Here is a 15,356-nt window from a genome sequence, read left to right on the forward strand (position 1 = left end):
TAAAGATGAGAGTGGAACACGGCAGCTATGCAATATCAGTATCTAGCTGAATAATAACATTAGTGTTTGTCTATGATGTTGAGAATATATATATATATATATATATGTATATATATATTCTTGATGAGTTATTTCCTATATTGCTATATACTGGCCTTCTTTATCTCCTCTGATTTTTGGTTTGAGATGTCAGAATAGCTATGGCAGCTTCTTTTGGGCTTCTGTTTGCTTGATAAATTGATAAATCTCAGTCTGTGGGTGTCATTTTACCATTGGATGAGTGTATAGCTGGACCTTATATGTGAGGTTTTAAAGTTCTCATTGTACATTCTCCATACATGGTACTGTTACATAAGGACGTCTTTATACAAGTATATATCACACATGAGCAGTCCCCTCACGCATCCTACCTTCTTATCTCTCATATCTCCTACTCCCATCAGTCTCCTTTGTCCCTCCAGACAGCTTGGCTCTTATTTGATGTCATGTATGCAGACACCATTCCACATATCTATATAAAATCTGGGAACCACATTTCAGAGAAAGCATATTTGTCATTCTGGGACTACTTAATGTAATTATCCCCATCTGCATCCATCTTCCTATAATAGCATAACATGTTCTTCTTTGTGGCTGGAAAAATCCCACTGTGTATATAACCACATGCTTTACCCATGCCTCTGTTTTTAATACCTAGATTAGTTTCATAACTTGCCCATTGGGAACAGTGCTGTGGTGAGCATTAATCATCTTGTGCTATGTTGACCTGACGTTCCCTGGGCAAATACCCAGAAGTGACATTCCTGTGTTGTGTGGAGGGCTTGGGGGCCAAGATGGGGACCACCACACTGCTTTTCATAGTGGCTGGACTAGGGTCCTGGTGTGTAAGCCTTTGAGCACACCCTCACCAGCATTTGCTGTAATCTACCTTCTCCATGACCACCATTGTGACTAGGGTAGGAGAAGACTCTCAGTGTGGTTTAATTTGCATGTCTCTGACGGCTAATGAGGCTGAACACTCTTTCGTGCTTATTAATCATTTGTGTCTCATCTTTTGAGAAACACTTATTCATGTCATATCCCACTTATTGATTGGGTTGTTTGGTTTCTTCAGCTTGTTATGTGTTTCGTGTATTCTAGATTAATCCTCTATCAGCTATGCAGAGAGATTTCCCCACATTGTGTAGGCTCTCTCTTCACTTGATTAGAATTTCCTTTGTTTGTTTGCCAATGGTTGCCATTATTTCCTGAACAACTGAAGTTCTATTCAGAAAGCCTGCCTGTGCCTGTATCTTGAAGTGTTTCTCTGCCTTTTTCCTCTGATGGTTCTAAGGTCCCAGCCTTTACATTATATATCTTGCCAGGTTAATTCAATCAGCTAGTCTGAATGTTTTCACTAGTGAGTGAAAGACATTTATATTTAAGGTATTTATGTATATATTTGATGTCTATGTGTCCATGTATGTATGTGTACATACAGTGTCTGTGTCGGCTGAACAGACATTTTAAAAACATTATGAACATTATTGTTGTGTCTGGCCAGCAACTAGATAGCTTGAGCTATCCAATGAGAGATATCACACTCCATAATGAGTCTGTTCCCAGGTGTCCAGGGCAGGGTCGTCTTTCTCTATACACTTCAACCCCTAGGCCAAGCCTCTCAGCTTATCAGTGGCTGCTCCTGTCTACACAATGTCTACAAATGTCTCCCTAGACTACCTCTCATCCTGGGGCTTTGGCAGGTTGAATCCATGTTCTCTATCTTACGGTTATTCCCTGCTATCCTGTTCTAGGGGTAATTCAATTTTAGCCGATAGAGCTACTGCCAGCAACTCTCTGTTCCGACGCGTTCCCGCCGCCTCTGCCTCTAGACTAGCCTCAGCAGGGGCTGATCGTAGTCTACCCCGCTCCAGTTTGCTTGTCTCATAGCCACCCGCACCTCCCATATTCCAATAACCTTCTAGCTGAGTGTTCTCATCTTGGCAAACTCTCTGGCCCAGCCCCCACCCCACCCTCCACCCCTCCGCAAATGCCTCCACCCTACTCGCTAATTTCCCTTGGCCCGGTCACTGCCATGTCGGCCCCATGCAATAAGCACCCACCTCGCAGTTAGATATCACAATACCCGGTAACCCGGTAAAATCAAAACTCTTGATCAATTAACCAGTCAGATTTATGTAACAAGAAATAAATCTCAATTCACAAGATGCTCACACAATAATTTCAGGGCCAATTGATAATGATACAACCTGCCCACCTAGATCAGACAAGTTATCCCAATTATTCTATCCTTATAAGATATTCATAACTACCTGTGGCTATTTAAAACCACACCGGATCATCAGGATCTACTTCCTGTCCGTCGGGCCTCCTTCTCCTGAGACGCTCTCAGTCTCTGCAGCTCTTAGCTCCGCCTCCCTCTCCCTGTCCAATCACCGGCCTCCTGCTGCACTCATATTTAAATAGATCGGACAGGGAACATCCTGCCACAGGGTGGTCCCCAGCCACAGCCCTCTTCACTGTGCAGCCTTTCCACCAGAGGAGTCTCTTAGTAAGACTGGGTTTGAGACTCTTGAGGGCTGTGGCATGTGGGATAGGACCACCAGCCTCTTCTTTACCAGGGGCTGAAGGCTTACCTTTTGGATTCTGCTTGTCTTCCTAACTCCAGAGAGCCACGTGATAGGCGCCGCACTCACGTTGGCTCTTCCTTTCTGTACTGTACTCCTCTGTCTCTGCACTCAACCTCCCTGTCACTTCTGAGGATTCCCAAACCCTTTCTCTCTATCTTTGGAAGATTCTGGTTTCTTCTTATCCTGAAACTTCTTCACTGAGTCACAAAGAAACAATGTCTAGGCCACCATCTTACCCCAGGTCCGTCCGCACTGACTACATTTATTCTTTCTGTCTGCTTGTAAGTAAGAACAAAGTTACTCACAGTGGTCAGAGTTCTAATGTTAAACTAATTCATAATGCTTGCATAACTGGTGTGGCAGAAATGAAGACACTCTAAAGAGATGCTTGTGTCTTAGCCTGACTAGCAAACTGTTGAAACAATGGAGCCCAAAGGAATCGGACTTTCCACAAGACTCTCGTGCTATGAGAAGAAACAGCCACCAGTCTGAGGAGAAGCCTGTGTCTCAAAAAGAGATTTCACACAGTTCTAACAACCTGTCAGACCAGCTTACGGAATAAGCCTGAATCCCAGACAACGATCGTAGATGGAGTGTGGGGCACATCTTGATCAGGAATACTTGGCTCTGCATATTTGGCTCTGCATATTCTCGGCCCTCTATTTAAACTCTGACCTCAGCCCGGGAGCTAGAAGCTAGATGTGAGGGCACTACTGGCTCTCTTTGCCCCTCCTCCCAATATGGCCACATGAATAAATCTTTTTCTGCTTTCCATTTTTCATTTGGCTCTCTTAATTGACTTATCAAAGAGTGGTGGACAGGCCTGACTTGGAGCACAAGTTGTGACTCCCAACTTTGATAACACTTGGAATGTATTCAACTGGATCATAATGCATTATATTTAGTATAGTGCTAGATTTGCTTTAATACTTTGTTGTGTATAAATGTTTGCATCTATCTCTTTCTATGGATGTACCTCTCTACAAAATTGACTTATAATTTTTCCTTTCTCTACTGTCCCTGGAAGTCTTCACTGTTAAGATTGTGTGAACTTGCCGGGCATGGTGGCGCACGCCTTTAATCCCAGCACTTGGGAGGCAGAGGCAGGCAGATTTCTGATATAGAGAAACCCTGTCTCGAAAAAAAAAAAAAAAGATTATGTGAACTTATACACAAAACTGGAGAATATTCTTTGGGTTTTTAATATATAATATGAGATAATTTATGTGAGATAAAAGGTTGATCTTGGAATTTTTGGAAAAACTTCAGGAAAACATCTGGACCAGATATTTCACTTGTGGATGGAGTTTCAGCTTCCAGTTTTAAACTACAAAGCTGAACAATCCAATGTAGTGGTTTCAACCTTCCTAATGCCGATACTCTTTAATAGGCACCTCATGGAACCATACCTCATGGTGTGGTGAACCACAGCCATATTATTTTTGTTGTCACTTTATAACTGTAATTTTGCTAATGTTATGAATTATAATGTTAATATCAGATCTGTGGGATATCTGATATGTGACCCCTGTGAAAGGGTCACTTGATTCCCAGAGGGCTGCGACCCACAGATTGAGAACCACTGGTCTATGTTATCATCAGATGGCTCTGTTTCTTCCTGAGATGATTTTAATGCAACTTTCTTAGAAATTTGTCTTGTTGCCCGGCGGTGGTGGCACACACCTTTAATCCCGGCACTTGGGAGGCAGAGGCAGGCAGATTTCTGAGTTCAAGGACAGCCTGGTCTACAGACTGAGGACAACCAGGGCTACACAGAGAAACCCTGTCTCAAAAAAACCAGAAGAAGGAGAAGAAGAAGGAGGAGGAGGAGGAATTTGTCTTATTTAAGTTTTCATGTGCATGATAATAAAATTTTTTCATAATCTACTTTTTCTTTATTAGCTATAATTAGAAAACTTCTATTGCCTTCATATTTTCATCCTTTCATTTGAATCTTTGAGCATCCTTTTGTTGCTTTGTGTGTGAACCCATGTTTGGTGGAAATTTCCTGAGGCACAGGAAAAATGTTCCTGTAGTGTGAGAGCTTGTGTGTGTGGCGTCCATGAAATACCTGTGGTCAGTGCAACCAGGAAGGATCTCTTAATAAGTCCTTGGCTTGATGTGTATGACACGCCATCGTGATGTGTATGACATGCCATAGTGATGCCATTGTTTTATAGCCTAACTTAGGAAGAAGGAAAGAAAGGAAGGAAGAAAGGAAGGAAGGAAGAGAGAGAGAGAGAGAAAGAGAGAGAGAAAGAGAGAAAGAAAGAGAGAGAGAAAGAAAGAGAGAGAGAGAAAGAAAGAAAGAAAGAAAGAAAGAAAGAAAGAAAGAAAGAAAGAAAGAGAGAGAAAGAGGAGGAAGAGGAGGAAGAGGAGGAGGAGGAGGGAGGGAGGGAAAGAAGGGGCCGCAAGACAGCATGGAGTTCTGCTATGATCAAATCACATTTACCATAAAGAAACTTGAAGAATTTATTATTTTTGTTACCTATAATCAAGAATTTTATATTTATGTGTACCCAGGACTGCATTAATCATGTTGCCCAGAATATCAAGAAATGAAGTGTTTCTTATTTTAAAAAAACAAAAACAAAAACAAAAAAACAAAAAAAAAAAACCATTTTCCAGGCCTCTACGGTTAAACCATTTGAAAACCTGAAAACATTCATGGTAGAAATTTCTCAGTGTCCCCTGGCTTGCTGTTCATTGTAACTTTGGCTTTCTTCATGGCAAGCATTGACATTCTCTCTTGTGATTTATCCTTTTCTCTAATACAGCAAAACTTAAGGAACCACCTAGACGTGCTAGGGCGGTACAACTATCCCGAATAAAGTGGTCACACAGGATTTTTTTAAAATTCTTGGTTTGAGGTGTTTCAGAATGTAAGGACTAGGTATCTGGATATTGTGATGCACACCTGTGACCTAGCATAGTTAGAAAGAGCGAGACCATCACTGGCTACCAAGTCAGAGGCCTGGAGGCTTGTGGGGGAGAGGCTGCATAAGAGCTTCCTCAAACAAACAAAAAGGAACGTGAATTTACATCACAAATTACTGGGATGTCCAATTATGGTAATAAATATTATGAGGTTTTCAGTTTTGTTTTGTTTCCATGTTTGCAGAGCTAACGTTGAGACAGGCATCTTTTCTAGTTAGATTTCATGTTAAAAGGGTGATGTTCTTCTCTTAGCACATTAATAGACTCCAATCCTTTGTCTTCTGACTCTAGAGTAGAAATGACTGTTTGAAAGCATGTTGGTGGGCCAGTGAGACAGCTCAGTGGACGAAGGCACTTGCCTTCAAACCTGATAATCTGAGTTCCATCCCCAAGACACACACAGTCATAGGCACACACACACACACAGTCACACATGCACACTCACACACACATACTCACACACTCACACTCTATAAATGATAGATAAACAAAGAAATAAATGTAATTTTTTTTTTTTAGACAGGTTCTCTTGTAGTCCTGACTGTCCTGGATCTCACTCTGCAAACTCTAGCTTCAAACTCACAAAGACCCACCAGCCCAAAGCCTACACAGGACATAACTTTGGATATAACATAAAATACACTATAGATCAGTGATTTTTCAACCTTCTTAATGCTGCAATCCTTTAATACAGTTCCTTATGTTGTGGGGACTCCAACCATGAAATTATTCCATTGCTACTTCATAACTGTAATTTTGCCTCTGTAGTGAATCATAATGTAAATATCTGTGATTTACAATGCTCTTAGGCAATCCTATGAAAGGGTAGTTTGACCCACCAAGGGGTCACAACCCACAAGTTGAGAACCACTGATCTAAGTGGTAAGACAATTTTCCTGGCTAGGGTCTTAGTCATCCTCCAACGCTTACCCTGATCAGTGATATTCACGACCATTTAGATTTCTAGAAGCAATTTGGATGGGAGGAGTGTCAGATTGTTTTCTGTCACTGTGATAAAACACTATGACCAAAAGTAACTTGGAGAGGAAACGATTTGATTTACATATCCCAGTTTGTAGTCCATTGAGGAAAGCCAAGGCAGGAACGGAAGCAAAAACCAGGTTTACTGGCTTGCTCAGCCTGCTGTCTTTATATGCGACTACCACCTGCCCAGGCATGATACCCACTGTGTGAGCTGAGCCTTCCCACATCAATCATCAATCAAGAGAATGTTCCATAGGCTTGCCGGCAGGCTAGTCTGACAAGAGATATTTTCTCAGTTGAGGTGCCCTCTTCTCAGATGACTCTAGCTTGTGTCAACTTGGGGGAAAAAAATCCTAAGCAGCACAAAGGAGACCTGGACTAAATAAACGCATTATTTCAAGGTGTAATGAGTAGGTTATTACTGAGCCACAGTTGCAATTATAGCATGCAATGAACTGATTTCCCGAGTGTGGCTAACCAGAACAGTCTAGAAAACACTATGCTAGTCAGTTCATTTGTTACTCTGACAAATACTAGAGAAAAAGCCTTGAGGAAGAGTTTATTTTGGTTCAGTGTCAACACTCTCAACCCACAGTCAACACAGCCTGCCGTTTGGTGCCTGAGGGAAGTCAGAAGCATCATAATGACAGGCGCATGCGCAGAGGCTCCTCACCCACCACGGTGACTCAGCTTCACCACCCAGAGGAAGGGGCTGGAGATGAAACATCTCTTTCAGAAATAAGCCCCCCGGGACCTATTGCCTTCTTCCAGAGCTTCTGCTGCCTCCCAGACAGTAACACCAGCCAAAGACCACGCCTCCAACACAAGAGACTTTGCATGAGTATGTTTCATAGTTAAGTCACAACAAATACCCACGCAAGTCATTTCAAAACATTGTAATATCTTAGACTATTCAGAGAGCCTCGAATATCAGATTAAGACCCCAGTGTTAGGTCTCAAACCCAAGACAAACAGCTAAGATACCTATTAACTTATCAAATCCGACTCTGGCCACCAGGTTCTCCCAGCATGCCTCAGTGCTTATCTGTTACAGAGTCCTCCTGCCCTCTACCCTGAACTCTCCAGCCCAGGCGCTGTGCTGCCCTTACTTTCCCCGAGCTCCTTCGTCCCCTGTAGAACTCCCCATTTTTGCTACCCAATTTTTAGCCAGACTCTTGGCCTAGGCCACCCATGTTGGTCTGCAGCTCCTGTCTTGCCCTCCTTTCCTGTCTCGTTTCCTCACTTGGCCCTCCTCAGTCTGGCTGTGCTCACTCTGGACTCTCCCAGATGTCCCTGCCTCTGCCTATGCTATCCCTCATATCTATAATAAACCTTCTCCTCCACCGTACCTAGGAGAACCATGACCTCCATTTTATTTCTTTTTTTTTAATAAAATAAGTGTTTATTCATCTTAAAAATAAAAGGTTTTTTAATTTTTTTTACATTATAAAAGGGTGTGGAAAAATTTTACTGCATAGTTAGTTGTGAATAACTTGGTAAAAGGGAAATAACCTCTTAGTGTCATAAAAATAAATTCAGTTTTCAGGACACCAAACATGTGTTGGAAACCCCCCCAGGGGTCCCCAAACACTTCCATAAGCAATTTAAAGAATATTTTTGTGGTTGAAAATGAGTATTGTGTCTCAAGGACTATAAGGTCTGTTTACAGAAATACAAACGGGGGAATATTTTGAGAGTTTTTCGATGTTAGAAGTTGTTTATGAGCATGGTTTATGAGTAGAGTTCATTTCAAATTTACCTTAACAATAACTTAATTGTTGAATCATAATAGCAGTTGTCTTTTGACTTCTGACACAAAGGTTATTAGGATAATATCTGAGCTAAATTTTTGGATCATCAAGTTACATATTGTAAACATTGGCTTCATTAGTGAAAAGCCCTTTTCGTTTTGTTTTGTTTTGTTTGTTTATTTTTTGAGGCAGGGTTTCTCTGTGTAGCCCTGGCTGTCCTGGAACTCATTCTGTAGACCAGGCTGGCCTCGAACTCAGAAATCCACCTGTCTCTGCCTCCTGAGGGCTGGGATTAAAGGCGTGCGCCACCACCGCCCGGCGAAAAGCCCTTTTCTTTATCAATACAGCTGTTCTGACCAACTGCTCTCCCGAAAATTGATGTTTCCAAAAACTCTGCCCAACAACAGAGAGAAGGAAGTCACTAAGTACGCCGTCCAGTCCCTTCGCAGCAAGGTAGCAATTGCTCGCTAGCTATCGTCAGTAGTCCTATTACTTACGTAGTCATAAAAGGTGTATTATAGTGTGGTGTACGTAACTGGTGGCCTGCCGTTAAAGCCTGTCTCTAAGGAATAGTAAATTGAATTCGCTTTGTGAAACTTTTTAACTGGAGGTTTCACAATTACGTTAAAAGTTCTATTTCTTATTTAATCGCCTTTGTGTTATCGTGGGGTTCTGCTAAAAGTCCTCTGAAATGTCTCTTCACCTCAGTGAAGTAAAGTCACTGAGTGAAGAATGCCACAGAAGAGACTAAAACTATTGAGAGAGATAAAAAAGTAATTGATTTTTGCAGGTAGAAATAACACGTTGTATGATAAAACATTAAAAGGAAACCAAGGAGTTAAATACACAATATGAGTGCTCACGTAGGGAGTTCTTTCTTTCTTTTTTTTTTTTTTATTCAATCTACACTTCTAAATATGAGGTGACAGCTTGAGAAAGATCGATACCAACATAAGACACTAGGAAAGCGTCCTAAGTGTATCTGAAGACGTTGAAGCTCTGGCCCCACCAGGACCTTATGGTTAGGTCGTGATGACTCTCAGCCGTTTTTTCTGCTGGGTATGTTTGCTGCTTTGGGGGAAAGGCAAGAAACTGAAAACCTGGGCTCTGCTTGGGAGAGGACAGTCACACAGACTGGGCTATGGTTTGCTTCACGGAGCTGAAACGACAAGGATTCAAAGCTGTCAATATCCCGATGAACGGCACACAAACTCCTAAGCCTAACACTGGCCCTGTTTTCTACTGAACTGGAAGCTGCCAGAGAGAGGGGAGCTAGCGGCTGGCCAGGAGGATGCTAAATACAGGAGTTCAGAAAGACCCCCATGCTGAGGAAACACAGATCAGAGTTCAGAACCTCCCAGGAGGAGGAGTGAACACAGAGTGTTCAGCTAAAGAGACTCAGAAGTGGAATTGGCTGCATCAGTTCCAAGGACTCAGGAGTGGGATAAAGACAGGGAGCTTTGGCAAGCCTTGACTAGACCTGCATTGTTTACCAGAAGAGAGGGTGAGAGTTGGGGCATAATGATACACCCGTGTAATCCTGGTACTCAAGAGGGAAAGACAGTGAGTTCAAAGCCAGCCTGAGCTACATAGGGAGACACTGTCTCAAAAAGGAGGGGGGGGGCATCCAGGAGGACCCTGTAACAGATAGGCACTGAGGCATGCTGGGAGAACCTGGTGGCATCTTAGCTGTTTGTCCTGGGTTTGAGACCTAACATTGAGATCTTTGGGACTCTGAGTAGCTTTTAGAAACTGCAGTGTTTTGAAATGACGTTAACAAAATTCTCTTTCCCTCCATTCTCTTGAAAAGAGAAGTGTATATAACAGAATTAAATCTGCAAGAGATTTCAGTGCTAGAAGGAATTGCTCAGTTCTAGCACTGATTTATCTCCGTCACTTACTATTGGACAGATAATTTGTTAGGTACTTTATCTGTAGCTCATTGTATCTTTGCAATTACTCTATGGAGTGGCAGTAGTTAACATTCCCAATTTAAAGATGGGAATACTGAGGCTTGCAACTATCAAGACCCTTGATGAATGTTTTGTCCACACAAGCGGTAGAGCAAATTTAAATCTAGTTCGGCTTAACCCCAGGTCTCGTTCTCTCTGTGTGTCATCTCTTCTCTGTCTCTCCTCCCTTCTTTCCACCCCCCCTTCCTCTCTCGTTTCCACACTGGCATCAATCCCGTGACCCCCCCCCCCCGCCTCAGCCTTCTAAGAGCTAGGGTCTGTGCTATTACACTGACCTCCAGAATAACCCTTTTTTACTTTTATTTATTTATTTGTGTGCACAGGAAGTTAGAAGACACCTGGGGGGGGGCTCTCTTTCCACTGCGTAGATTGTGGGGGTAAAATTCAGGTGATCAGACTTGGCAGTAGGAGCCTTTACCTGATGAGCCACCCTGCCTGGCCCAAAATATATTTACATGTGAATTTCGAGAGGGTTGCCAGATCCTCTGGGAGGTTCAGTTCTCTTTCAGTGTAGACTGGTCGGTTCCTGTGAAAGCCTGTTTTTTTTTTTTGTTTGTTTGTTTTGTTTTGTTTTTTTGAGTAGCCTCAAACATTCAAGAAAACCTTTGCCCAGGAGAGACATGGAATGACTCTCGGGGTCCCTCCATCCTCTATTTGCCTTCGTGTTCAGAAACCTAGGCCTACCCCTCCCCTCCCTTCCCCTCCCCTCCCCTCCTCTCTGGTTGGATGGTGCAGAGTTAATATGGGAATACTGACCTGTCTGCATCAATTCCAAAGGCTCATTTTCCTGTCCAGAAAGGGTGGACTGGGAGCTTCTGGGAAAGGGTTATTTACCCATCAATTTAAAAAAAAAAAAAAAAGGCAGCATAGGAAGGAGATGGACTACTTCCTCTGATGGAGTGTGTGTCTCCTTGGGTCAGAAAACAGTGGCAGCCGTCTCCTAATTTGGAAGAACACTAACATAAGTACAGTCCAATGCTATGAGGATGGTGGAAGGAAATGAAAACAGGGAATTGGGAACTCAGGCACTGTTATTGCTGTGACTCCAGGCAAGTTTTAGCCTCTGCTTGTTCACTTGTTTTGATGTTTGGTGGTGGAGGTGGTAGTGATGGTTGTGGTTAATAGCAGGGGAGTCCTCTCTGGACCATTGTATCTGTCTCTTCTCTGAACATCGTGGCTGTCAAAAACATTTCACCCAGTGTTCAACCTAGATATGTAATGGAAATACACAGGGAGTCCTCAAAAGCATCCAACATTGAGCCTTCAGCTCAGAACTAAGTAGGAACCTGAGGAGGTGCCCTGAGAGGCATCGGTACCTTTCAGACTTTACAGAGCGACTCTGATACGCAGTCAAAGTTGAGGACCACCGGTGGCAGGAGCCCTGTAGGGGGCATCCTCTCACTGGCAGAAGGGGACATAGTCAGGAGGACAGGAGACAACAGGATTGCATGTAAGGACTGTTCTGAGTTTGGGAACAGTCCCTTCCTACTAACGACAGGATTTGTTGAGGCCACAGTTCCCAGTAGCTTCCGGGACACTCTAGAAAGAACCTGGAAATTATTGCTGATCTCCTTTTGCCAGATGAAGGGCTGCATTTCCATAGTACTTTTGGACTCTGAGGAAGATATGATTTGTTCCCATTTTCTGAGTGCCAGCCTTTTAGCTTAGGGATAAAGTAAGACTCATACATTTAAGAAGAAGAAAAAAAAAAAAAAAGATCAGCCATCATCAGAGAATCTTCCTCCTAAGGAGATGGAAACAAACACAGAAACCCACAACTGGATAATTGTTCGGAGAGTGAGGGACCTTGGAACACTCGGTCCTAAACAGCACCCAGATTCCTCCCCTCAGAGCTCAGGGGACTCTGTGGAAGAAGAGGCAGAAAGATTGCAAGAGCCAGTGGGGGTGGAGGACCCCAAGGAGACAGTGCCTTCCAGACACAGCAGGACCGATGCACCCAAGAACTCACCAAGACCCTGGAGCACGCATTGGGCTCGCACAGGCCTGAGCCAGATGGGGTCCCAGGAGAGGAGGAAGTGGACATAATCTCCCATCCCTAAACGAGAAGCTTTCTCCAACTGACAACCACTTGCAAAGGAAAAGCTAGTTTTCTCCAGTGAAATCTCACTGGGTGTACAAACCACACTAAAGGGCAGGCCCCATGCCCAGCTATAGATGCCCAACACAAAATGATCTCACTGGTATTGTAGGAGAGTTTTTGTCTTGTCATGCCTTGCTTGGGTATTTTTTTCTTAACCTTACTGGTCTTTTGCTTGTATATCATGGTTTCTGATTTTGTGGGTTTTCTGTGTGTGTGTGTGTGTGTGTGTGTCTGCTTTTCATGTTTTGTCTTTGAGTTGTTTTGTTTGTTGTTTTCTTTTTCTCTGTGTTGTTGTTTTATTCTGTTTGTTTTGTTTTGTCTTGTCTTATTGGCCTGTTTATTTTCTAATGACGGGGGGGGGGCGGAGGGGGAGAGAGAGAGAGAGAGAAGAGAGGTGGGAAAGTGGGGAGGAACGGGGAGGTGATGAGGGAGGGGAACTGTAACGAATATATTGAGAGAAAAAAATATATTTTAAATTTTAAAAAGACTCATAAATTTAAAAAGCAAATGAATTTGCTTTCTTCAATAAATCAAAATTTTTCGCAGAACAAAATGGTATAGACATTTTTTTTGAGCAAGTTTTAATCTCAGGACCTTCATTTTACCACCTGTTTGTAAAGAAAAAAAAGCAAAAAACAAACAAGCAAACAAGCAGTACAGGAGCTGGGCATGGTAGTCCGACCCTGCATTTGCAAGGAGGTGGAAGGAGGAAGATCAGGTGTTCAGTGTTATCCTTGGCTACAGAGTGAGTTTGCAAATAACCTGGGGCTGGATGAGACTTGTCTCAAAAATAAAAGCAAAGGAACAAAGATGCTAGAAGACTCATTTGAACAACTCAATCCCCTTGTTCTTCAAGCATAAAAGGAGCCATTCCTCCATGTTAAATCTCATGTGTGTGTGTGTGTCTGTCTGTCTGTAACTATATCTGTCTGTCTGTAACTGTATCTATCTGTGTGTCTATGAGTGTGTGTCTGTCTGCTTGTGTATGTGTGTATATACATGTATGAACGAACATGTACATGTGGAAGGCAGAGGTCAATATTAGATGTCTTCTTAATTGCTCTCTGCCTTTTTTTTTTTAATTGAGACGGGGTTTCTAGCTGAACCCAGAGTCCACTAATTTGGCTGAAGTGCTCCAAGGATCCTTTGACTTTGCTTCCCCAGCACTGGAATCCCAGACATGTGCTGTGCTACCATGACCATCTCTTTCAGGGGTATGGAGAACCTGAGTTCTCGCCCTCATTCATGCCCCACAAGCACTTCAGCTGAGCTATCTTCCCAGGCCCTCCTCATGTTAAATGTTTTATAAAGATTTGTGTGTGTGTGTGTGTGTGTGTGTGTGTGTGTGTGTGGGTAGGCATGCCACATGTGTGCAGGTATCCACAGAGCTGGAAAGATGTCCGATCCCCTGGAGCTGGTGTTACAAGTAGTTGAGCCAACCAACAGAGGTACTGGGGATCAACCTCAGGTCTTCTGCAAGAATAGCTCTTAACTGCTGAGCCACCCAGCCTGGCCCCTTGTGTAAATAATCTTAAAGACTGCATTGCTTCTCCTAGCAGGCAGATAATCATAATGTGAAATGCATACACTTATATCCCTCAGTAGCCCCCTGTTGTTGATCGGATCCTCACAGCCCTTGGATACACCAACACCAAGTGAAGCTGCCACGGGCAGCTTAGAAGAGCTGGCCTGAGTGATGCCTGCTGAAAAACAGCTCTTTCTTTCAACTCCCCAGCTATTGAGAAGCAGGGTCTCATGGGAGACTCCAAGAAATGTCAAGAGCAGGAAGGCACGCCAGGCAGAAAGCCACTGACCAACCCGGGGCAGGTTGAGCTAGTCACCCCACCTCACCCAATCTTATTTTCTTCTTTTATAAAGTTTACATTTGGATCTCATGGTTTTCAAACCTCAATTACAGTTCTGTGCACCTCTTGGAAGAAAGTGTTCTTCACACAGTCATTACCATGAATAGATCCAGAAGGGACAAAATGCCGACTGCAACCTTGAGAGACCAGCCAACAGTGTACCGGAATACAGCCGAGGGTAGAGTTTGCCAAGTAGCCCATGCTTGCCCCATTCGGGCCAGCATGCCCTATGGAAAGAAGGAGGCTCTGCTCAGCTCCCCACATCTGTTGCCAGAAGGACAAAACTTACAATTTTTAAAGAAAGAAAAAAACGGCATCTGTGTGTTTTATATATGTCTGCTCTGTTTGCCCTGACAATAAATTTTTCTTAAACTATTTTGTGTTGGATGTGCTGGCAAACCCTTATAATACCATCTCTTAAGAAGCAGAGGGCTTCAAATTTGAATCCAGCCTGGTCTATGAAAAGAATTTCAAACCAGCCATGGCTATAAAGTCAATTCCTATCTCAAAAAAAAAAAAAATCTGTGTACCAAATAAAATACATCTGTCAGACTTAGAGTTTATAGCCCCCTGATACAAAGGATGCTGTTATTAAAGTTTATTCTTATAATTCAGCATCTCAGACAGACCAGTCATTGACTACCTCTTCAACATTGTGTAAACTGGACAAAGTGCAGAGACTGAGAGACTTTGGAGCGCCCAGCCTTAAATGGGATGGATCCATCAAAGTCCTCCCCTCAAGCCAGAGGGGAGACCAGGGAAACCAGATCTTCCTGACACAACAGGGCGGGATGAGTGTATGAACTGACTGGCTGCACACACAAGGCCTGTACAGGTTCAAGGCAGATAGGTCCTAGCACTGAGAAGGAAGTGGACATGGGCTCCCACTCCTAAGCAAGAAGCTATCTGCAGTTGATATCCTCTGGCTAAAAAAAAAGTCAGTTTTTCCCAATGAAGTGTCAACATGTGTATTAACCACACTCCAGGGCAGGCCCATGCCCAAGAATAGAACCAACTCATAACAACACAGTGGTACTTCTTTGTAGACTTTTTGTTTCATCTTGCTTTGCTTGGGCTTTTTTTTTTTTTTTTTTTTTTTTTTTTTTTTTTTTTTT

General features: G+C 43.1%; 1 long non-coding RNA gene across 1 annotated transcript in view; it reads left to right on the forward strand.

Moving 5' to 3' along the window:
* LOC115029989 overlaps positions 1–14,617 on the forward strand; it is a 22,606-nt gene extending 7,989 nt beyond the window's left edge. The window contains exon 2 of the long non-coding RNA XR_003835578.1: positions 14,295–14,617. This is a non-coding gene — a long non-coding RNA (uncharacterized LOC115029989). The remainder of the gene's footprint in view (positions 1–14,294) is intronic.
* Positions 14,618–15,356: the final 739 nt, after the last annotated feature.

This window comes from Mus caroli, chromosome 19 (assembly GCF_900094665.2).
Source record: "Mus caroli chromosome 19, CAROLI_EIJ_v1.1, whole genome shotgun sequence".
Lineage (NCBI taxonomy): Eukaryota > Metazoa > Chordata > Mammalia > Rodentia > Muridae > Mus > Mus caroli.